This window comes from Gorilla gorilla, chromosome 4 (genome assembly GCF_029281585.2).
Source record: "Gorilla gorilla gorilla isolate KB3781 chromosome 4, NHGRI_mGorGor1-v2.1_pri, whole genome shotgun sequence".
Lineage (NCBI taxonomy): Eukaryota > Metazoa > Chordata > Mammalia > Primates > Hominidae > Gorilla > Gorilla gorilla.
Genome location: NC_073228.2, coordinates 26,872,389 through 26,896,045, shown reverse-complemented (window position 1 = coordinate 26,896,045; position 23,657 = coordinate 26,872,389). Strand labels below are relative to the sequence as shown.

Here is a 23,657-nt window from a genome sequence, read left to right as displayed (position 1 = left end):
AATGACTTGGGGGCTGGCTAGCCAGGGAGCCAAAGCGTGTTGCATCTGTTTTCACTTCCCCAGGCCTTAGTGGTGCGGTCTAAGGCTCGCCCTCTGCCACACATCCTCCTGTCCCTCCTCCCGGCAGCTCCTCCTCCTCCTCGTCCTCCTCCACCTCCTCCTCCACCCCCTCTCCCTCCACCTCCTCCTCTCCCTCCTCCTTCTCCCCCGCACCCCTCCGCCCCCCGGGGCCCTGCCCTGCGAGTCTCACCTGCCGCTCGGCGGGGTCCCGGCGGGGGCCGGAAAGCGCCACCTGGCGGCAGGTGGGCGCCCGCGCAGCGCATGCTAATGAGCCCGCGTCGTCGCTCGCGGATTGGCTGGCGCGGATTCCAGCTGCTTTCCAAGTTGGAGGCGCCTAGTGAGGGTCAAGGAGGCCCGGCCCGCGCCCTCCCCGCCCAGCCGCCTCCCCGTCGACCACCCAGGGCTGGGGCGAGCCAGGCTGCCTTTCGAACTTGGGGGCTTCTCCTCTTGTCTCCCACTGGTGCTCTGGCTGTGAATCCATCCAGGCGCCAGGATGACAATCCGATACCAAGGCCGGCAGTACACAGGCTGAGGATGGCATTTCTCCAAAAGGTAACCCTGGCCCCTTACCTGGGCCCTGGGAGGCGTGCCGGGGACCACATCTGGGAAGCGTCCGAGGACACGTGGGGCAGGAGTGGAGGGCACCCCTTTGGGTCGATTTGTGCAGCTCGATTTCATTAAGTGACTGGTGTGAGTTGTGATAAAGACAATTCCGTTTAGGTTTCCAAGCTGCGTCCTGGGCCTGGAGACTGAGACAGAGATCCACGGACTGCAGTGCAGGCAGCCCACCCCAGCTCCGAGTCATATAAGGTAACCCAGACAACCACCTACGAATTTAAAGCTCCTATAAGTTGCCCTTTCTGCATCCGAAGTGTGATATTTGAAAGTTAAAAACGTTATTTTACACACATAGATCTTAAAACGTATCTTACACCACAACCTACTCACAGATGCAAAGGCAGTGGTCATGGTCTTCCATTGCTTGGGGTCCTGGGGCTGGGTTTGAGGCTGAATGTCAGGGTTTCCTTTGCCATAACCTCATTCTGCACCACGTGCTGTCAGCCAGGCAGCCAATGTGGACTTGGAGGCTGGCATCTGCTGGGCACTGCTCGAGGTACCAGGGACACAGTGATGAGCAAAACGAGCATGGCCCCTGCTCTCAAAGTCCCTTGAGGCTAAATGGCCCACCCAAGGGCAGCTTAACAGTGCCCAGCTTTGGGGGATGTGGGCTGATGGAGGACTGGGCCCACCACAAGGTACCTTAGGGTGCCCCCAGTCAAATATATCTACTTTTTTTTTTTTTTTTGGAGACAGTCTCACTCTCTTGCCCAGGCTGGAGTGCAGTGGTGCGATCTTGGCTCTCTGCAACCTCCACCTCCCAGGTTCAAGCGATTCTCCTGTCTCAGCCTCCCGAGTAGCTGGGATTACAGGTGCGCACCATCACACCTGGCTAATTTTTATATTTTTAGTAGAGGCGGGGTTTCACTATGTTGGCCAGGCTGATCTCGAACTCCTGACCTCAAGTGATCCGCCCCCTTCGGCCTCCCAAAGTGCTGGGATTACAGGCATGAGTCACTGCGCCCGGCCAAATACATCTTTCTAGAGGAGCCAAGCTCCCTCAGCCAGCCAATGGCAGAGCTGCAGGTGAATGGCATCAGATGGTGTTGACATCCCACCCAACATCAGGGACTTCTACTGTAAGTGCCTGAGCCTCTCTGCTCAGGGGGTTTTCTCTGGCCATAGGAACATGACTGCCACACATGTGGCCAGAGTGCCAGGGAGTGGATGCCCCCTGGATCAGCCTGCAACTGATAGTGAAAGACAGTTGCTTGATGAAAAGTACCAAGCTTCCTCCCCCGCGGGTATGGCTCTTCTGAGGGTGTTCTATGTTGTTTCTCCCAGAGGCTCCCAGTAGGACAGAACTCAGGTGGCCCACAGGGGTTGCTGCTCATGAATGAGCCCTGTATTGTCCACCTTACTTACCCTGTCCCACCTCCCCAGGCACCAGCCACTTTCGGGAATCAATCTTCCCACCCATGCGACAGGCTAGTTCAATTATTATCTCCGTTTTACAGGTAAGGAAACTGAGGCTGGTAAGGGCTAACACTAGAAGAATTGTTGACATGATACAGAAAAGCTGGTCTCACTACAATTGTAGAAACATAATTATTTATTTTATTATTATTATTATTTGAGACAAAGTCTGGCTCTGTTGGCCAGGCTGGAGTGCAGTGGCGTGATTTCGGCTCACTGCAGCCTTGACCTCCTGGGCTCCAGTGATCCTCCCTTCTCAGCCTCCCAAGTAGCTGGGACTACAGGCAGGCACTACCATGCCTGGCTAATTTTTTTTGTTTTTTTTTTTATAGAGTTTTTTTGTATTTTTAATAGAGATGGGATTTTGCCATGTTGCCCAGGCTGGCCTCAAACTCCTGAACTCATGTGATCTGCCTGCCTCGGCCTCCCAAAGTGCTGCGATTACAGGCATGAGTCACTGTGCCCAGCCAGGAGAAATATAAAATTAAGACTGTGGTGAGAGGGAGCTTCTGATTCTACGTGAAGAGTGGGGGTAGTCATCACTGAAGAGAGAGCCTTGAAGCTTGGAGGATCCTGAGGCTTCTGCTGGGCAGAGGAAGGAAGACCCCACCTGCAGAAGCAGCCCCTGCCAAAGCACAGGGATGTATGAGAGTCTGGTGTGTCTGAGGGCATGCTGATTGCTGTTCGCTGAGCATATAGTACAAGGGGAGTGTGAGGTGGGACAGGCAGGCAGGGATGGATAGGAAAGGTCTATGCCTTACAAAGGTGGTGCTGTTTTCCCCCAAAGAGCAGGTGAGTGAAGTGGTCAGATTTAGGTTCAAATGAGGGCTCTAATGTAAGCCAGAGGAATGGATGGGATATATTTCCTTCCCTGAGCCAAGAGAATTCACTCAGGGTCTTTCTGTGCTGTCTGCAACTCCAGTCACCTAGGAAATGACAGATTTTCATGGGGTCAGAGGGAGTGGTGCTGATCAGAAGGGCCCTTCTCCTGTGACTGTCCAGGCCTTCACACCTGTCATCACTCCTGTGATTGTCCCAGGCTCGATGCAGCCCTGTGTAGGTATGTCTACCAGCCAAGCTGATGCCAACCAGCCAAGCTGATGCCCACCTCTGATGCCTGGACTTGTTGAAAATGTGGTGGAGGCTGGGCATGGTGGCTCATGCCTATAATTCCAGCACTTTGGAAGGCCGAGGAGGGAGGATGGCTGGAGCCCAGGAGTTTGAGGCCAGCCTGGGCAACAGAGTGAGACACTGTCTCTCCAAAAAAAAAAAAAGAAAAAAATTAGCCAGGTGTGGTGGTGCACACCCGTAGTCCCAGGTACTCGAGAAGCTAAGGTTGGAGGATCGCTTGAGTCTAGGAGGTCCCGGCTGCAGTGAGCTGTGATTGCACCATTGCACTCCAGTCTGGGCAACAGAATGAAACAGTGTCTCAAAAATACACAGGTAGATTTTTTTTTTTTTTAATGTGTAGAAGGAGATGAAGAATTCCCCTGTCCAGTGGCTCTGCCTGGGGGGTGTTAGCTGGTGACACATAGTGAACTAAACAGCAGGGCTGGGCAACCTGCTGTGGCCTCCAGCACACGCAGGGCTCTTGTTTCAGCCTAGCTTCTCATTTCCTGTGTTCCGGCAGCCCTGACCACCTGGGGTGAGGTGGAAAAAATTTCCATCTGGACTTCTAAAATGCTTTCCTATTTGACTTAAGGAAAAGTTGAGGATGTGAGGGTGTTCTTGCAGCAGATGGGGTGCCAGGAAGAGAGTTGAGCTTAGACGAGGGCTACAAGAAGAAAGGATCTTAATGAGGCTTGGGCAGAATTTAGAATTGCTTGTATCATTTGTTCACTCCTCCACGTGACAGACATTTATTGAGCACCTACTATGTGTCAGGTATTGTTAGACACTGTAATAACACAGACTTCAGGACACATTCCCTGTTCTCAAGTGACTTGTAGTCTAGTGGTAGGAGATGGCCACATGTATCAACACAGTGGCATGGCACAGGTGCCATGCAGACAGCTGGAGGGTAAAGGAGGTGCTTAAGTGTGGGCCTTTACTTTATCCTGGGTGGAATGTCAAGAAAGCATTCTGAAAGATATGGTGGTGGTTTCTCTGGGTCTTGAGGATGTGAGGCTGTTCTTAGGGCAGATGGGGTGCCAGGAGGAGAGTTGGGACAAAGGTGTAAGAGGAACATGAACTTGGCTTGGATCTATTGTGTGTCAGCTGTTGGTCAGAGCCAGATGGTGATGTCCAGTAGGCAATTCTGTGTCTGGAGGCAGGGCCTGAAAAACCTGGGAGACACATTAAACTGGTCATTGAGAATGTAATAGAAATGAGGGATGTTTCTGAGGCTGGGTACAGTTAACAGGGCATATTAGACTTGGGCATTTGGACTGTGGCTGGCAGTGCTACAGTTGGGATGTGAGTTGCCTACTAAAAAAAAGAGCGCAGTGGTTTGGGGTCACTATTTACATCTCTGCACAGCAAACTCATAATTATGATTGTCTTCCAGGAAGCTTGCTCTGGATTATAGGAAAATTCCAGTCCCTGAAATCTTGTAGAGAGTGACAGCCACTTACTATGAGAAGAAATTGTGATCATGGGGTGGATGGAATATTGAGACTATCACTTTCTGATACTTTCAGTGACTGTCTGGGTACTTTAAAATGTTCAATGTCATACCTCACTTAGCTGGAATCTGAGAGGGGCAATGCTAGGCCTGTGATGGGGTCAGAGAGAGTCCAGTGATGATGCTTTTTTTTTTTTTTTCCCGATGGAGTGAAGTGGTGCGATCTTGGCTCACTGCAACCTCCACCCCCGGGTTCAAGCGATTCTCCTGCCTTAGCCTCCAGAGTAGCTGGAATTACAGGTGCCTGCCACCATGCCTGGCTAATTTTTATATTATTAGTAGAGATGGGGTTTTGCCATGTTGGCCAGGCTGACCTCGAACGCCTGACCTCAGGTGATCCACCCGCTTTGGCCTCCCAAAATGCTACGATTATAGATGTGAGCCACCGTGCCCAGCCCAGTGATGACCCTTTTATGTAGCATTTGTTTGAGGCCTCAGGAAATAGTTGTGGAGAAGTCAGGATTCTGGGAGAACTGGGCAGCTGTGGTCTGGTAAACAGTGGTGGGGTGGGGTGGGGAGGTGATGGTATGGGGAAGGACCGGGGGTCTTCAATGTGTCTCACGAAAGGAGATAGCTCAGAAGGGATGCACGCTGGACAGAAGAAGGGGTAGCCTGGAGAAAGGCCACAGCTGCACCCTTCCTGGGGAGCTTGAAAGTCAAGGTGGGTTTTCTCCCATCGTGAGTGGAGTACAGGCACCTGCCACCTGCCACCTTGCCCACCAAGACCACCTCTCCAAGACCATTCCAGACCCAAGGAGTCAGTCATATTTTTCATAATTGAGACTTATTACAATTTAAAAAGGAATCCCTTAAGTGAGTTTACAGGGGAAAAGGTCGGAGGAAAATTATTCTGTCCCCTAATGGGAAGACCCCTAAAAATGTTCAAGACACAGACTCCCCTCTTCCCAGAAAATCCCTCCTTTGTGCAGAGACGTCATTGCTGGAAAGCCCCTCTTGATTGTGCTTTTAGAAATAACTCCTGTTAATCTCTTTTGAGGGGTAGTTGCAAATTCTTCAGAGATTGATTTTTTTTTTTAAACACAAAGGGAAAGAAATGGAGTGACTGTCATTTTTATCAGAGAAGTTTAAATGTCTAACTGGCAAAGTAGGTACAACTCCGCCATCCACCGTTTAGCTCCCTCTGCCTCGCTACTAAGGAGATGGTTATTTTACCCGATGAAGTACCGTATTTATAATCTGAAAAGTTATGACTGAAAGGACGAGGATGCTTTAAGCCCTGTCATCAGAAACTGCATAACAGTGTGTGTGTGTGTGTGTGTGTGTGTGTGTGTGTGTGTGCGTGCTGGGGAGGACGGGGCCGTTGGCTGCTGCTGAAAAGAATCACTCCAGCAGCCATGGCACCTCAGTCCCCTGGCCATCCCAGGAAGAGCAGGACCACCTCTCAGCATCCCTCAGTACAGTGTGGGGTTGTGTCTTTGCTCCCTTCTCTGCTGTTGGCCTCATGGCTGACCCAGTGGCCAGAAACACTGCCAAGTCCTGACACTGCAGAAAGCCAAGGATTGTGGCTCCAAATCAAGCTGAAATGAATAGCTTTTGTTCCAAAACAATTCTGTGAGCCAAGAAAGTGTCCATGCAGATAAAGCTTGCAGTCAGTCTTGCACAAGGAGCCCCAGCCGTGTTTTGCACGCTGTCTGAGTGGCTGGCGCTGTGCCCAGAATGCTGAGTGGCGAGGCTATCCTCAGAGCCTTCCCTGTGCACCTGATCTTGGCCCATTTCTTGAGATTGTGGTTCAGCTGCAAATGCTTGTTTAGCAACAGAGATTGAAATAGGAAATCCCTTTCCTTAGTGTTGGCATAAGACATTGTTCCATACTCTTTCCCTCCTTGGGAAGATTGGAGCCTCCTAGCTTCAGGAGCAGGCTGCCTGAGAGGGAGGGGGCAATTAGGATTTTTCTGATTCAGCTCTCTTCTGATATATCCAGGTTAGTCTACACCTCCTTCCTGTCTACCTAGCCATATCATGGGTTCCTTCCCAAGTTCACTTCCTCTAGGAAGCATTCATTGACCATCTGTCTTAGTCCATTTTCTGTTGCTATAACAGAATGCTTGACATGGGCTAATTTAAAAAGAAAAGAAGCTTATTTGGCTCACGGTTATGGAGGCTGGGAAGACCAAGGGCATGGTGACAGCTTCTGGTAAGGGATTTCTTTCTTTTTTTTTTTGAGACAGAGTCTTGCTCTGTCACCCAGGCTGGAGTGCAGTGGCCTGATTTCAGCTCACTGCAAGCTCCGCCTCCCGGGTTCACGCCATTCTCCTGCCTCAGCCTCCCTAGTAGCTGGGACTACAGGCACCTGCCACCATGCCCGGCTAATTTTTTGTATTTTTAGTAGAGACGGGGATTCACTGTGTTAGCCAGGATGGTCTCAATCTCCTGACCTCGTGATCTGCCCGCCTCAGCCTTCCAAAGTGCTGGGATTACAGGCGTGAGCCACCATGCCTGGCCCCTGGTAAGGGATTTCATACTGCATTATAACACAGCAGAAATGCGGAAGGGCAAGTGAGTGCACACAAAAGACACCTCAGGGCACTAACTCAGTCCCTTGGAAATGATCTCACTCACAAACAGCATTAATCCACTTATGGGGCTCTACCCTTATTACCTAATTCCCTTTTCAAAGGCCCCACCTCTCAATACTGTTACATTAGTAACTAAGTTTCCAACACATGGACTTCTGAGGGACACACTCAAACCCATAGAAGCATCCTGTGATCACAGTCCCTTTTCAGATCCTGTGCAATTAGGATCTGTATGTTTCACATGAGACACATTTTTATTCTGTGCTGTGTATTGGTCATCTCTCTCTATATACTTTACCACCTCAGCTCCCAGAGGACAAAGATTATGTTTTTTTTTTGTAGCAGTCATACCATTGGATTCATAAAAAGTATTCAGTTAAATCTCACTCTTCGCATTAGGTTGTCTAGCTGAGTTTTTCTTATGTGTCTTTACTGTCTGGTCCCTAGAAGGCATATTGTGACAATGATAACGTCTATCACTACCACTCCCACCCTATTGTCACTGTTCCTATATTGCCTTAGGGATTATATAACTGTTTCATATTCATTATTTTCATTTGATCACAACCACGCTTTTAAATAGATAGGGCAGATATTAGATGTTTTTTTCTTAGTGGATGAAAATACTAAGTTTCAGAGAGGTCAATTAACTGGTCCAGTGTCACACAGCTGACATCATCTATTTTTCAGCTTCACTGAGGCTAGAAAAACCAGTGGTCTCATTCTGAGGACGGCTACGTGCATATATGTTAAAAGGACTTTGTGAACTGAGGGCTCATACAATGGTGCATAGAATTATGATTAATGGCAGCTGGACACGGTGGCTCACGCCTGTAATCCCAGCACATTGGGAGGCCGAGGCAGGCAGATCACGAGGTCAGGAGATCGAGACCATCCTGGCTGACACAGTGAAACCCTGTCTCTACTGAAAATACAATACAAAAAAATTAGCCGGGCATGTTGGTGGGTGCCTGTAGTCCCAGCTACTTGGGAGGCTGAGGCAGGAGAATGGCATGAACCTGGGAGGCGGAGCTTGCAATGAGCAAGATCGCACCACTGAACTCCAGCCTGGGCAACGGAGCAAGACTCCATCTCAAAAAAAAAAAAAAAAAAAAAAAAAAAAGAATTATGCTTAATGGCAGAAAAATAGATACTGCAAGATTGAAACAGTTCAATGAAGACAGAGCAGTATGGATGGATGGCTCTGGATTTGGTTGATAGGAGCCAAAGAGTTGATTGCATTTGAGGGGCCCTCCAGGTGCAGATGTGTAGCAGGCAGCGGGAAATGACTCTGAGGAGGGCGGCAAGGGCAGAGTAAATGGTTGAGGAATGACCTTCATTCTTACTGTAGGTCTCCTGTATACCCTGATATTTCCTGTCTCCATTCCTTTGCTTCTGTTGTACCTTCATTCTGGGATGCCTCTCCTCACCCCAGAGCTTGAGGCTGTTATTTCCAGTTGTCTGCTACACATTTCTGTGTATATGTTCCAGAGCACGGCACAAACAAGTTTTTCTCTTTCAAAACAGGCTGCTTTCTTTTGTGTTTCCTGTTTTAAATACTGACTACCACCATTGGCTTGGCAGAGAGGTAGGAAATCTTGGAATCATATTCTCTTGCCTTCACCAAATTGTATACATTATCAACTAAGTTTCAAACACACAAACTTTTGGGAGTCACATTCAAACCACAGGACCATCCTATGATTGCTGTCCCTTTTGAGCTCCTGTGCAATTAGGATTGCAGTGTCTAAGTACAAGAGACTCATCTATAGTGCTTCTAGTGACCATATTCTCTTACTTTTCCTCATTGCCTCTGCCTGAACTGTGCTCTCTCCTGCATGATTATTTCCTCTGATACAGAAAGGTTTACTCCTCCTTTTTCTCTATTTGGCCATACCATGCGTTCCCTTCCAAGTTCACTTCCTCTAGGAAGTATTTCTTGATTATTTGTCTTAGTCCATTTTCTGTTGCTCTAACAGAATACCCTAGACTGGGTAATTTACAAAGAAAAGAAGCTTATTTGGCTCACAATTATGGAGGCTGGGAAGTCCAAGGGCATGGCTACAACTGCATACCCTCCTTTTTGCATCTATAATTTTGCACATCTAAAACCATCTATAATTTTGCAAAACAAGGCAAACTCTGCTGCTTCTCCATGAGAGCTTCCATTTGTCTATGAATGACATTGAAGACCTATGGTGTCCTGGATTTATTTGCTCTCCCTTGGCATGCCATGCAGTTTTACCCATTCATGCCTTTGCACGTGCTTGTTCCTCAGCCTGGAATGCTCCTTTTCTCTGGGGCAGAAGCAACAACTTCTTGCCAAATAGCCCATGTTCTCTGAGTTAGAATTACTGGGCCGTGAGCAGAAGTGTTGTGTGGGTTTTCAGGCTGAAGCCTTGAAGGGTGAGTACCAATTCTCCATGTTTTTCTCTCTTCCCCTGCACAGTGATGGAGCACATGTAATGGAATGAGAAACCATAAATGGTAGCAGCCTAGAGAGTTGAGTCAAGACATCAAGGGAGGGCCCTGGACATTGCCCAACTTGACTTAGCATTTGCTTAAGAGAGATAAACCCTTGTTGGGTTAAATCTGTGTTACCACAGCATAATCTAAATTATCCTGAGTAATACATTCTCATTTTCTGCCAGTTAAAAATCTTTAAGTATCAGCTTAAATCCTCTTTCTTTAAAAGCCTTCCAGAACCAACCCACCCCTAGCCAGAATTGATGTCTTTTCTTTGTGCTTTCACAGCCTGTGTAACTTATGTCTATTTGACACTTAATGCCTAGTATTATGGTTGGTCATGTAGAGTTAGTGACAGAATGAGTAAGAGTATGAATTCCAAAGCCAGACTGACTGGTTCACATATCAGCTCTGTCATTTACCAGCAGTGGGACTTTCGATGAGTTACTTAGACTTCCAGAACTTGGGTTCATATTTGTCCCTCCAGAACCTACCAGAGTGTCCGACACAGTAATTATATTACATATGTCAATAATTATGTTAAATAATACCTGTTTACTGGCCTCCTTCTTTTTTGTCTTGCAGGTTGAAACATCAGTCAAAAACATGCAGAACCAAAGATGGGGACCAAAATCCAAAGCCAGAGGGTCCTGGAAATCAGAGGGTCTTACAACATAACAGGCAGTACAGGCCATGGCTCAGGCTAGGCGTGGAACAGACTGCAGTTCTCTTCTACAAATCAATCTAGACTGGACAGACAGAACTCCAAGAGAGGAAAGAAAAATGAATCTGATGTTACTTCTTGAAATCACATTTTCTGAAGTCACCATTTTTATGTATCTATCAACTCATCATTTTTATGTATATATCAATATGATTTTATGATCTTATTTTTTCCTACTAATGTGATGAATTACCTTGATTGATTTTAGAATATTAAATCACTTTTGTATTCCTGGAATAAACCCTAGATGGATGCTTGATTTTTCTAATTCCTTAGCAAAAATGCTAATATTTTATTTAGGATTTTGCATCTATATTCACAAGTGAGGATTTTTTTCCTCTCCTGACACCAACCAATTCTCCAACACAAACTGTGTCCTACAATTCAATTCAATTCTGACACTACCCAGAGTTAGCATTAGCCTCCACAGATTTAAGGCCTCAGCCCTACAAGACTGTCCCAATCAGACTCCAGTTGCAAGTCCTGAGCCACCCATACTTCTGGGCAACTGGTTACAAATTGGGGGTTCTTATGACCACCTCCCGCAGGCTTGACAATTTGCTAGAATGATTAGTGAAAAGCAAGAAAGTGCTTAACTTAATATTACTGGTTTATTACAAAGGATACAATTCAGGAAGAGCCAAATGGAAGTGATGCATGGAGCAAGGCAAGGGAGAATGAGCACAGAGCTTCCCTACCCTCTCCAGGCACGCCACTCTCCCAGCACCTTGATGTGTTCACCAACCTGGAAGCTCTCTGAACCCCATCATTTAGAGGTTTTAATGGAAGTTTCATTACATAGGCATGACTTTTTTTTTTTTTTTTTGAGACGGAGTCTTACTCTGTCACCCAGGCTGGAGTGCAGTGGCACCATCTCGGCTCACTGCAACCTCCACCTGCCGGGTTCAAGCAATTCTCCTGCCTCAGCCTCCCAAGTAGTTGGGACTACAGGTGGACACCACCATGACCAGCTAATTTTTGTATCTTTAGTAGAGACGGGGTTTCACCATGTTGGCCAGGCTGGTCTTGAACTCCTGACCTCAGGTGATCCGCCTGCCTTGGCTTCCCAAAGTGCTGGGATTATAGGCGTGAGCCCTACATAGCAATGACTGATTGAATCTTTGAACACTGGTGATTACTTCAATCTCCAGCCCCTTGTCCCTCTCCCCTCCCCAGAAGTCAGTGGGTGGGGCTAAAAGTTCCAACCCTCTAATCATGCCTAGTTCTCCTTTTTTTTTTTTAATTGTTTATTTTTCTTGGCATGCAGAATAAGAGCTATTGTCTAGGTCTTTCTGGTGACCTCTTCATCCTGAACTACCTAGAAGCCTCCAGCCACTAGTCATTTCATTAGTATACAAAAGACACTCTTGCCACTGTGGAGATTTCAGGAGTTTTGGGAGCCATGTGCCAGGAACCAGGGACAAAACCCAAATATTTATTTTTTCTCATACCACAGTGATTGACATTGGTCTGTAATTTTTTCTGCTTGTAATAGCCTAGTCCAGTTTTTCTATTAAGGTTATGGCCACATAAAAAGAGTTGGGAACTATACTCTGTTCTGCTATTCTTTGGTAGAGTTTGTCCAAGTTTATGCAAGATTGGTATTATTCTTTTTTTTTTAGAGACAGGTTCTCACTCTGTCACCCAGACTGGAGTGGCAGTGATGCCATCACAGATCATTCACTATAACCTTGAACTCCTGGGCTCAAGCAATCCTCCCACCTAAGCCTCCTAAGTACCTGGGACTACAGGTGCACGCTGCCATGGCCTGCTAATTTTTAAATTTTTGGTAGAGGCGGTGCCTCACTGTATTGTCCAGGCTGGTCTTGAACTCCTAGACTCAAGTGATTCTCCTACCTCAGCCTCCCAAAGTGCTGGGTGTATAGGTGTGAGCCACCACACACAGCCCATGGTATTATTCTTTAAATATTTGGAAGAATTAACTGATGAAGCAAGCCATCTGGGGCTTGGAATTCTTTGTGAGAAGTTCTTGAATAGATTCCATTTATTTATTAGATATTGGCTATTCAGATTTTACTTTTTTATGTGGGCTTTGGAAAGTTGTATTTTTCAGGGAGTTTGTCTATTTTATCCAAGTTGTCAATATTTTGGTGTAAAGACAATAATATTCTCTTATCTTTGTTATATTTGTGGGATCTGTACTGATATTCCTTTCTAATATTGAAAATTTGTCTTTTTTGTTTCTGTTGATCAGTATTGTTTGGAGTCTATCAATATAAATAATATTTTCAAATAACCAAATTTTGATTTTGTTGATTTTTCTCCATTGTATATGTGTTTTCTATTTCTTTTCTTTCTTTCTTTTTTTTTTTTTTTTTTTGAGACGGAGCCTCGCTCTGCCACCCAGGCTGGAGTGCAGTGACACGACCTTGGCTTACCGCAAGCTCCACCTCTTGGGTTCACGCCATTCTCCAGCCTCAGCCTCCTGAGTAGCTGGGACTATAGGTGCCCGCCACCACGCCCGGCTAATTTTTTTGTATTTTTAGTAGAGACGGGGTTTCACTGTGTTAGCCAGGATGGTCTCGATCTCCTGACCTCGTGATCCGCCCGCCTCGGCGTCCCAAAGTGCTGGGATTATAGGCGTGAGCCACCGCGCCAGGCAGATTTGTTTTCTATTTCACTGATTTATGATCTTTATTATCTACTTCTATTTTCCTTAGATATAACTTACTGTTCTTTTTGTTCTTAAACTAAAAAAATAAATCATTGACTTTCAGCCTGTCCATTTTTCGAATATACACATTTTTAAGATTATAAATAGCTCTCTAGTCCCTACATTAGCTGCATCCTACGAGGTTTTAGAAGTTACGTCTTTTATGGGGTCACATTGAGTTCAAAATATTTGCTAATATCTGTCTAGATTTCTTCTTTATGAGTTATTTAGAAATATATTTTTTATTTCCAGGCCGTGGAGATTATCTTTTTATTATTGAGTTCTGACTTAATTTTATTCTGGTCAAACAACATTCTCTGAATGATTTCAATGTTTTGAAATTTGCTGAGGCTTTCTTTATTGCCCATCATATGATCAATTTTGATACGTTTCATGTACACTTAAAAAGTAAATTCATGCATGCCTGTAATCCCAGCTACTTGGGAGGCTGAGGCAGGAGAATTGCTTGAACCTGGGAGGCGGAGGTTGCAGTGAGCCGAGATTGCACCATTGCACTCCAGCCTGGGCAACAACAGCAAAACTCCATCTTAAAAAAAAAATAAATAAATAAAATAAATTCTATCACTATGGGTACAGAATTTGATACATATACAACAACTAAGTCTGTTAGTTGCTTTATTTAAATCTTCTAGATCCTTACTATATTTTCTTGCTCTATAAGTTACCGAGAAATGTATCTTACAGTCTTCCATAATGATTGTGGATTTGTCACTTTCTTCTTTGAGTTGCTTAATTTTTGCTTTCTGTATTCTGAAGTTATAAGTATGTATAGATTTGTGATTTGATATCTACTTGTTGGATTGACCCATTACAATATGTACCTTTTAATATTTAGTAATGCTTTTTGCTTCAAAATCTTACTTCATACTGCTATAGAATGCCTGGTTTCTTTTGTTAGACTTTTACAGTCTATCTTTCCTCATCCTTTTTCTTTAATCATCGATCTCCATGTATTTAAAGTGTCTCTTTTAGAAGTCACATAGAGTTAGGTTTTGTATTTTTCATCCAGTATGATAATCTTAGTCTTTTTCTTTTTTTTTTTTTTGACGGAGTCTTGCTCTGTCACCCCAGGCTGGAGTGCAGTGGCGCGATCTTGGCTCACTGCAACATCTGACTCCCTGGTTCAAGTGATTCTCTTGCCTCAGCCTCCAGAGTAGCTGGGATTACAGGCACATGCCACCATGCCCAGCTAATTTTTGTATTTTTAGTAGAGATGAGGTTTCACCATGTTGGCCAGGATGGTCTTGATGTCCTGACTTTGTGATCTGCCCACCTTGGCTTCCCAAAGTGCTGGGATTGTAGGCATGAACCACTGCACCTGGCCAATCTTAGTTTTTCATTTGGATTATTTAGTCTATTTAAATAATAGTAAAGTAATTATTGATATAAAGTTGGGTTTATTCTATTTATTTTCTGCTTCACCCATCTGTTTTCTGTTGTTTTTCTTCTTTCTTGCATTCTTTTGGATTAAGAAAATATTTTCTATCATTCTATTCTTTACCTCAAGCTTGTTAGTTATACATTGTTTTGTTACATATTCTTTTTCTTTAGCTGTTATCCTAGAGATTAAACAACATGCAATCTTGACTTATTTCTGTGTAATACAAATTATTACTTTTACCAGTTCCCAAAACATTTAAAACTTTAGGAAACTTTAGTTTTATTTATCTCCTTCCTCATTTTGTGTTGTTGTTATACATGTTTAGTTCTACACATATATTTAAATTCCATAAGACATTATACCTATTGGGTTGGCAATAAATATTCATTAATAATTACCTATATATTCATCCATTCTGGTATTTTTCTTCTTTTTTGAGAGACAGGGTCTTGCTCTGTCACCAAGGCTGGACTGGTGTGCTAGCACAATCATGGCTCATTGCAGTCTCAGCCTCCTGGGCTCAAGCAGTCTTCCCGCCTCAGCCACCTGAGTAGCTGGAACTACAGGCATGCGCCATTATGCCTGGCGAATTTTTAAATTTTTGTAGAGGTGAGATCTCACTATGTTGCCCAGGCTGGTCTCAAACTCCTGGGTGCAAGCAATCCTCCCACTTTGGCATCCCAAAGTGCTGGGATTATAGGCACTCCTGGCATATATATATATTAAAATACATATACTAAAATATATATATATATACATTTTAATTGAAATATGGTATTCACTCAGAAAACACGTACAGATCAATACATTTTCACAAGCAGAATGTGGTACATATATTTTAAAACATTAAATTCTGTTTAAAGAAGCAAAATTTTGTATTTTAGGAACACATTACTTACTGTTCAAACAGATGGTTTCCTGAGGAAATGTGTGTGACTTCACACTATGGGGCTGTCTTTGTCAGCCCTCCCAGACTGCCCCATCTGTGACTTGATTTTTTTTTCTCCTTGTCAAGGTGTCCTCCTCAATTCAATTCACCTCTGCTTCAGGCCAACCGAGACAGGGTCCTTTTGTCAACCTTCTGGCTTCCTTTGCCCTGAGGGATGGAAGCCTTTCCCCACAACCCCCATCAGCTTCTCTTTCTGCATGTTGCTGATCTGGAGACCTGCTGTCATTTGTGGCTGCTCTGAGACATGGCCTGGTCATGGGGGCAGAGCCTCCCTTTGACTGCACCATTTGTTAGCTGTGCTTTAGCCTTCTGTGGAGATTACGACTGGAAAGGCTTGAGACATTGATGACTGGTTCAGCAACAAGAGCTTGAACTGTATGGGAGGAAAGACTGAATATTACAATTTTAGTAGTCATTACTGGGGAAGCTGGGCAGGAGGATCATTTGAGCCCAGGAGTTCGTGACAGCCTGGGTAACAGCAAGACCCTGTCTTATTAAATTATAATAATAATAAACTGAATTATGGACAAAACGAAGTTAACAAATTTTTTTAGCAGTCACCATTCCTTAAGCACCTACTGTCAGGTGCTCTGCCAGAAACTTCTATAGAGCATCTCATGAATCCTCAAAATAATTCTGTGAAGAAAATATCATTACTATCTGATATGGTTTGGCTGTGTCCCCAACCAAATCTCATCTTGAATTGTAGTTCCCATAATCCCCATGCGTCATGGGAGGGAGCCAGTATGAGGTAATTTAGTCATGGGGGTGGTTACCCTCATGCTGTTCTCATGATAATGGGTGAATTCTCACAAGATCTGATGGTTTTATAAGGGACTTTACTCCTTTTGCTCGACACTTCTCCTTCCTGCTGCCATGTGAAGAAGGACGTGTTTGCTTCAATTTCTATCATGATTGTAAGTTTCCTGAGACCTCACGAGCCATGTTGAACTGTGAGACAATTAAACCTCTTTCCTTTATAAATTACCCAGTCTTAGGTATGTCTTTATTTGCAGTGTGAGAATGGATTAATACACTATGCAACTTCAAATAAGGAAGAGGAAGCTCAGGGAAGCAATTTGCCTAAGGTCACACAATTTGCCTAAGGTCTCTGCCTAAGTGCACAGAGTGTTTGGATCAGATTTAATTCATGCTCTTTGCTCTAGGTCCAGTCACATCTTCTATGCCTATCTCAGCTGCTGACACGTGACTCAGCTGCTCCCATTTTCCTTGGAATAGTAGGAGCTGGAAAGGACCTCAGAGGTCATCCACATCAACCATCTCATTTCACTGATGAGGAAACTGAGACTTGGACCAGGTCAGTGGTTGTCATTCACACCCACGTGCCATCCATACCCATGTGCCAGTCACTCCAAACTACACACATTTCTCCAAAGGCATCTGGGTGTTCCCACCTCTCTGCTTTTGCTAACAAGTTTCCCTCTGCTGGAGTGCCCTTTCTCCTCATTTCACACTGTTAATGATCTTTTCAGCTTTCAAGATTCACTCCAAGCATCATTTCTCTCATCATCTCCTGAGTATCTGCAGGCTACACTTAGCAATTTCTACTGTGCAGGGGAGTTACCACAGCATGCCTGAGACTGCTAACCTTAGAAAGCCCTGCTTTCAAGGTTGGCCTTTCCAAGGCTGGCATGTAGGAGCTTGGGTTTCAGGAGAGTTCCCATGATTCCCTGATAAGAGTGGCTCATTGTGCCTGGACTGTTTGTGCAAACAGTATGGCTTATGTGAAACACCTGCTTTCCTTCTGGGAGTCTGGAATCTTGGTGCATGCTAGGCAGAGGTTGGCTACATGACCAGCCCTCAGTAAAAACTTTGGGTACTGAGTCTCTAATGAGCTTCCCTGATAATGGACAACATTTCACACTTGTCACAGAGCATTGCTAGAGGAATTAAACGTGTCCTGTGTGATTCCACTGAGAGAGGCTCTTGGAAGCTTGCCCCTGGTGGCTTCCAGACTTTGCCCCATGCGCCTTTTCCTTTTGCTAATTTTGCTTTATATCCTTTCATGGTAATAAATTACAGCCATGCTGACGGCTATCCTTTGAGTTCTGTGAGTCCTCCAAGCAAATCACTGGACCTGGGAGTCTTGAGTTGTCTTAGGGATCCCCAGCGCACCTGCTATATGTTCTGCCATATGCTTGAATATAGATTTCCTGCATTAACACTCAAATGCTGCAATGTTTTGGTTTATGAATCTCTCACTCACACTGTCAAAAAGCAAGTTTGTGTTATTCTTCTTTTCATTTCAATAGGTTTTGGGGGAACAGGTGGTGTTTGATTACATGGATAAGGTCTTTAGTGGTGATTTCTGAATTTTGGTGCACCCATCACCTAAACCGTGTACACTGTACCCCATGTGAGGTCTTTTATCCCTCACCCCCCTCCCACCCTTCCCCCAGAGTCCCCAGAGTCCACTGCATCAATTTTATGCCTTTGCATCCTCATAGCTTAGCCACTTATTTTTGTTTATTTATTTATTATTTATTTTTTGAGACAGAGTCTCACTCTGTCGCCCAGGCTGGAGTGTAGTGGCATGATCTCAGCTCACTGCAATCTCTGCTGCCTGAGTTCAAGCAATTCTCCTGCCTCAGCCTCCCAAGTAGCTGGGATTACAGGCGCGTGCCACTACCCCAGGCTAATTTTTGTATTTTTAGTAGAGACGGGGTTTTACCATCTTGGCCAGGCTGGTCTTGAACTCCTGACCTCGTGATCCACCTGCCTCGGCCTCCCAAAGTGCTGGGATTACAGGTGTGAGCCAATGTGCCCGCCCTGCTTAGCCACTTATAAGTGAGAACATATGCTGTTTGGTTTTCCATTCCTGAGTTACTTCACTTAGAATAATGGTCTCCAATTCCATCCAGGTTGCTGTGAATGCCATGATTTCGTTCCTTTTTGTGGTTCAGTAGTATTCCATGGTATATATATATACCACATTTTCTTTATCCACTCGATGATTGATGGGCATTTGGGATGGTTGCATGTTTTTGCAATTGTGAATTGTGCTGCTATAAACATGTGTGTGTTTATAGCAAGGGAATAGCAAGAGAGTTTTGGTAGCCAGCTTCCAAGATGGCTCCCAATCATCCCTGCACCTGTTTTCATGCCTTCTCACATTGAGTAGGGTCAACTTATGTAATCGCTAGGTTATTGGGGAAATAATGGTGTGTGACTTCTGAGGTTAGGCCATAAAAGATATTATGGTTTCTGTCTTACTCTTTTGAGTCACTTATTCCAGGGGAAGTCAGCTGCCATGTTGTGAGGACACTCAAGCAATCCTATGGAGAGGCCCATGTGATGAGGAACTGAAGCCTCCTGCCAACAGCCATGTGAGGGCACCATCTTGGAAGCAGATCCTCCAACTTCACCCAAGCCTTCAGATGAATATAGCCCTGACCGACATCTTCACTACAATCTCATGAGAGAACCCGCGCCAGCACTACCTAGCTATGATGCTGCAAAATTCCTGACCCATAGAAACTGTGAGATAATAAATGCTTGTTGCGTTAAGCCACAAGTTTTGTGGAAATCTGTTACTCAGCAATAACTAACATGAGAGTTAGCTGAAGGTCACATTCTTGTTGAGTAGTGGAAAGGGTTTTGTTAACCCTTTACCCACTGTGGTTCACTTGATAAATGATGGATGAATAAAGAGTGAAAATGAGCACAAAAGTGCCTAAGAAAATTTTCTTCTTTATTGGATGAGGAAAGGGTCTGGAACTAAACTAATGTAAAATTGAGAAAGGATGAGGGGTATAATCAGAATGACATACAAGCAATCAAAATGAATGAGCTAGAGCTAAACACTACTACATATATTAATATTAGCTGCATAATGTTGAGTAAAAAAAGCTAGTCCAGAAGACAAAATACAGTAAGACATCCTTTTGATAAAGTTTTAAAAAAGTGAAACCAATGTATTGTTTAGATATAAATGGCTGTGATAAAACAAAAAACTCCAAAGGCAAGAGCATAAACTTTACAAAGTTTATCACAGTGGTCACCCCTATAGACAGGGAAGCAGGAGGATTGGTCAGAGAGGAGCATGTTGTAACTGTAAGTTATTGGTCATGTTGGTTCATGAAATATTCCTAATACTATTAAATAAATCTAAATAGAATAAAATAAATAGAAAGGGCCACGCATGGAACAAAGATGTTTTTGTACCAGGGACTGAGAATTATGACTAACCCAATTCAATAAGCCTGAGGTCCAATAAAAAGGGTGGCGCTGATGGGGGTTAGTCTAAGGCCTGAAGAAAGGGAGGGATGTTAACACTTTTAAACACTGATAGTCGAATGTGAAGCGGAGGCAGGTGGTCAGTGGGATGGAGGCCACTGTAAACAAAATGTATGGTTTTTGCTATTTGGGAGTAAAAGGCAGCACAATTTCAGGACACTTTATTTTTTTTTGTTTGTTTTGAGACAGATTCTCGCTCTGTCGCCCAGGCTGGAGTACAGTGGTGTGATCTTGGCTCACTGCAACCTCCGCCTCCAAGATTCAAACAATTCTCTTGCCTCAGCCTCCTGAGTAGCTGGAATTACAGGTACGTGCCACCATGCCCGGCTAATTTTTGTATTTTTAGTAGAAACAGGGTTTCACCATGTTGGCCAGGCTAGTCTTGAACTCCTGACCATCTCCTTGTTCTGATTGCAAGCTCACTATATGTCTCAGTACAATATAAGAATCTAGTCTCCCATGTAGATCTTCCTACAGGAAAGAAACACACTGTTGGCAAATACAATGATCCAGTCTGACTGATAATTATGTTTTTCACTAGAAAGGAATTAACTCACACTCCAGGTTTATACATCAACTTCTTTTAGTTTGGTTAGCATGTGTCCTCTGGATCCTGCTTACCTCTGTGTGAACTAATGGAACCAGCTTTTTGGCCCTACAGAGTGAAGGACAGGATACTGGAAGAAGACAGTCCAAGGCATTGTTACCCAGTCATCCCCAGTCAGGTCTTGTTTGAAACTCCAACAGTTTAGTAATATACTAGTAAGTCAATTTGTAGCTCTACTTGAAGAAGGTTTGTGCCAAACAAGATAGTTTCAGTAACTAAGCTATGTTGAGTGATGTTCAAAACAATTGTTCTAAATTTTATTCTATAATGTCAGAGCAAGGTTCCAATGAATATCAATGCAAATATACAACACATTTAAATGGTTTTTAATTACATTCTATTTATACAGTTAGCAAATGTTGATCATATCTTATTAAAATAGGTCCATCTAGGAGACTGTGAACAAATTTCTAGGTTTGTCATTAAGAATCCCTGAATCTACTGAATTTTAGAATTTCGACACAATTCACATTTTTTCCAAATAATTATTTTTACTGTTTTATAAATAACTGTATATTGATAATGTTTGCTCAATAATATTGAGATGTTATTTACTGTTCATGATGTATGCAGGAGGAAGTCCAAGGCCAGGTTTTGTTCATTTCCTTTTCCAGGTGTTATATGGCTTGTGGCACTTGACTAACTAGGAATCATTTTCTTGAATGTTCATAAAACAGAAACTATCCTTACCGAAATCCAGTCAGATGATTTCAAAAAAGTAGATCTGAAATGCCTTTTGAGAGCTGCGAGTGCCTTCTGAGCAGTCCTGTGCCCAGGTGAATGCTTTATGTCAGCATTTTGCAAAATGTGTTCTGGGAAAAACCACATGGGAGGGATATTAATAGAGTGTTACTTTAAAGTTTCTGTGGTTAAAATGCTAGAGAAACACCAGACTAAACAAAGTTAAGCAAGTTCATCACGGCAGGCCTTCTCTGAACGATCTAATATTCTATTAACTGTGTTAAGAGACTGGCAGATTCCTCCCTCCCTCCCTCCCCCGCTCTTTCTCTCTTTCTTTTCTTTTCTTTTCTTTCTTTCCTTCTTTTTCTCTTTTCCTTTTCCCTCCCTGCCTCCCTCTCTTTCTCTCTTTCCTTTTCTTTCTATCTCTCTCTCTCTCTCTCTCTTATTTTCTCCTCAGGAACACATAATGGCAAATGCTTCTTTATAGGGAATATTTCCCAACACAATCTCATAGAAGTGTCAGAGAAGGTATATCAGTTTCACACATGAATAGTTTCCGTTTTATGGATAGTTTCCGTTTTATAAATGTTCAAGAAAATGATTCATAATCACTGAACTGCCACAAGCCATATAACACCTGGAAATGGAAATGAACAAAACCCGGCCTTGGCCTTCCTCCAGCATACATCATGAACAGTAAAATAACATCTCAAAATTATTGAGGAACTAACACCTGTGGTAAGTGGCTGCCCTGGTAGAGAATCCAGGCCAGTATTCTCAAACTAGTAGTCTACAATCATGAGTCTCATTTCTCCTTGGTAAGATTTTTTTTTTTTTTTTTTCTGAGACAGGGCCTCATTCTGTCACCCAGGCTGGAGTGCAGTGGCACGATCTCAGCTCACCGCAACCTCCGCCTCCCAGGCTCAAGCCATCCTCCTATCTCAGCCTCCCGAGTAGTTGGGACTACAGGCGTGCACCATGATGCACAGCCTTTGGTTAAGAGATCTAGATTTTGTCTTCACCCTCCTCTCCCATAGGGAGGACGTTAGGACCCTTTCTACCCCTGTACCTCCAAACCTCCTTCCAAGTGGCACTGTCTGCATAGTTCTTGTACTCTACTCTTCCAGGCTCATAGTTCCTCATCTTCTGAACTAATCTTCTTCCCCATTATGTGGTCACAATACTAAAGTGCATTTTTTGTTTGTTTGTTTGTTTTGGTTACTTGACTTTAAAATTGACAAGTCAGTCGTTCTCCTACATACGGGAAAAATGGGCCCTAAAGTATATATATTTACAGGTCTTGCTCTGTCGCCCAGGCTGGAGTGCAGGGGTGCCACCAAGGCTCACTGCAGCCTCGACCTCCCAGGCTCAAGCAATCCTCCCACCTCAGCCTCCAGAGCAGCTGGGACCACAGGCGCACACCACCACGCCCGGCTAATTTTTGTATTTTTTTTTTTTTTTTTTTTTTTAGTAGAGACTGGGTCTCGCTATGTTGCCCAGGCCGGTTTCTAACTCCTGAGCTCCAGCGATCCTCCCAACTTGGCTTCCCAGAGTGCTGGGATTACAGGCGTGAGCCAGTGCGCCCGGCCTAAATTAAATACTTTTAAGTTGCAGTGTCACCATTATTTTTTTCGAGGCTGTAGGGGTTATAAAAAGGAAAGTCCAGAGCTTAGGTATTGGAGGGGCCGATCTCGAGGGAGCACTTAGGCGAAAGGGATCCCGGCGCTATGGGCTTCAAGGGGGCCCCTCCGAAAAGCCTTCCACCCCGGCCCCCAATCCCGCGGCGCGCGAGTTCCGAGGAGGAGGCCCCACCCCCCCCACCCCGCCCCGCCCCGCCCCGCCGCTCGCGGCCCCAGAGTCGGCATTAGGGGTTCGCGTCCACCCGGCAAGGCCTCCCGTGAGCCCGGAGCAGGGACCTAAGAGGATGCGAGAAACCCTCCAGCAGAAAAAAGCCCGCAAACTCAGTGCACTCACGCTGTCTGAAAGAAGCCGAAAGTGGGCAACCGCCCGAAGCCGACATCCTGAGCCCGCATTTCCTCTCTAGGAATCCGGAGGTTTCCGCATCTCTATGGTCTGGGCCTCGAGCGGCGGAGCCTGTGGTCTCTGGCGCAAAGGAAAGTGACCTCCCAGCGAGGAGGGGAAGGAGCATCGGCTTGTCTCTTCGCGATCCCTTTCCTACCCCTTCTCACTCGTGCGCACCTGGCAGTACCACCAGCAGAGCCTCGGAAATTGCTTTCATCACGATTTAACAAAATGAAGACACAGAACACAATAGGACACCCCCAAACTCAACAAGTTTCTCTAGCTTTTTTCCAGTAGTGTATGCGCACATGCATTTTTAAAATTTAGATGAAGTCTAACATTCATGCAATAACACAGCTGAAATGACGAGTAATAACAATAATAATAACCCAGAAATGTTTGACATTTGAAGTTCCTTTTGAGTTTGAACCCCAGGCTGGAACTGGATGAGCTGGCCTCGTCTCTCAGCACAGACCCTGTCCTCTGGTCCCTAAGGCCGCGAGCAGGAGAGACACACCTGTTCTTCCACTTGCTCCCAGGGTTCCAGTTGGCCCATCTGTTGATTCGAAGGTTCATGCTAACCAACTTATATATACTTTCTTATTTGTATTTTCCACTCTA

General features: G+C 44.7%; 2 long non-coding RNA genes across 2 annotated transcripts; one reads left to right on the top strand and one right to left on the bottom strand.

Annotated features, from left to right (window-relative positions):
• Positions 1-349: 349 nt before the first annotated feature.
• On the top strand, positions 350-13,181 carry LOC129533484 (uncharacterized). The gene is made up of 3 exons (XR_008679751.2): positions 350-612; positions 781-870; positions 10,306-13,181. It is a non-coding gene; the product is annotated as an uncharacterized lncRNA (long non-coding RNA).
• LOC109026715 (uncharacterized) lies at positions 10,343-23,139 on the bottom strand. Its single transcript, XR_008679752.2, has 4 exons — positions 22,989-23,139; positions 21,024-21,145; positions 15,420-15,842; positions 10,343-10,483 (listed from the first exon to the last, which is right to left on the bottom strand). It is a non-coding gene; the product is annotated as an uncharacterized lncRNA (long non-coding RNA).
• Between the last annotated feature and the right edge of the window lie 518 nt (positions 23,140-23,657).